Below are 1545 nucleotides of genomic sequence, written 5' to 3'. Positions count from 1 at the left end.
TGAGGAAGAGCTCTTAATGTGGTATCACTTTACCGCCATCTGAAATGCGCGAAACTTCGATTGGTGGAAGCCAGTCCATGAAGATTCTCCCTTTTCTTACGTGCAATTCCCCTCTTTCGGTAAGCATCCAGTATCTCAGCAAATAAACATTTCTCTAAGCTTATCCTGTAGCTTATACGTCGTTTGAAAGCTGCTCCAAGGATCCAACGAATAGCTAAGGTTTGTTGACGATCCCTGGCTACAATCCCAGGGACATCATAAATAGTACCTGCGACTCCTACTTTTTCCACTTCGCATATGGGCTTTATATTCTCTACGGCGTCAACCATAAGTTTGATTACATCGCGTTCAGTTCGAGCTGGGCGATGAAAAGTTTGATAAACAATAGCACGAACTCTCGTTTTTTTACCATCGATCATGCGAAAGTTGACCAACTTCTTGATCAATTGTTTTTGCTCACCATCCAAGCCCCCCATATAGCTGAGAATTTCCGAGCAATTGGAAGCCGCTTTCGATGACGAGGCCGAGAAATTGATATTACGCGATCGTGACTGTCCATCTTTATCAGCCAACTCCCCTCTTTCCTTCCATAACTGATCATAGTACGAATGGATGACTGACCCCCGTCTTGGGCTGCAGTAAGTAGATCGAGAGGTCGTTCCGCCCCTCGACGAACCGAGAGTCCGGCCTTCTTCAGTCCGGGACTGTCAATAACAACTCCATCAGCAAAAGAAAAAATCTAATTTGTTATTTAAATTCTTTTCTTATTATTATATAATTTAAATTAATATTAATATTTATTGATTCCAGCCTTGCAAACCGAATTCATGACTCAACTCAAGGCTTTCGGCCCTCCTACACCTTTCTTTCAGTAGCTTGAAGGGCAACTATAGAAGCGAAGCTCTCAGTGTTTGTTCATAACAAAAAAGTGGAAGGGCCACTATTTTGCTATTAGTGGGCTTGTTTGTTCAACTACTATTGATATTGAATTGAATGATATACTGAAGGTCGCCCTACTGAAGTACCAAAGGTGCGCGGAGCGAACTCGCACCACTTTCTGCGTGTTGCTTTAGAGACTACGACGAGTTCAGTCGTTAAGCGTCACGAGTCTAAGAGCAGCTCAGTCAAGCTTCCTTGTTCCTTAGCCTAGTCTATATCCACAGCTCCGCTTCCTCGTCCCTTAGTCTCGCTATGCTCAACGTGCCTATCTTACCCCGTTCGTAGAACGAAGGAAGCTACGGTCGGGAAGCATCCTTGGCGGGAGGAAAGCTCTTCAATGGTCTAATTGTCGGTATATAATTCTAGTTTCGAGGACGGGCCCTCGAGTGAGTGCTTTCCCGCGATAGATAAATAGATAGAGTGGGTTTACCTTGCTTTTCTAATATAAGATTGGGTTGGTCCAATCCTGTCCTGCTCCTTACAAAAGAAAGGAAAATGCCAAAGAGAGCCTTCAACACTCTACTAAGCTCTGTCTATTGAAAGAATCTCCTAAAAAGTCCTTCCTTGCGTTGTCACTTTAGTAACCCGCCCTGCTCTTCGACTTGA

The sequence above is a fragment of the Aristolochia californica genome, unplaced genomic scaffold (genome assembly GCF_029961685.1).
Source record: "Aristolochia californica isolate CCGP_79_NKW_82.1479 unplaced genomic scaffold, dmAriCali1.0.hap1 SCAF_126, whole genome shotgun sequence".
NCBI classification, from domain to species: domain Eukaryota; kingdom Viridiplantae; phylum Streptophyta; class Magnoliopsida; order Piperales; family Aristolochiaceae; genus Aristolochia; species Aristolochia californica.
The sequence above is the reverse complement of the archived record's forward strand: the minus strand, read 5'-3'. Positions refer to the sequence as shown.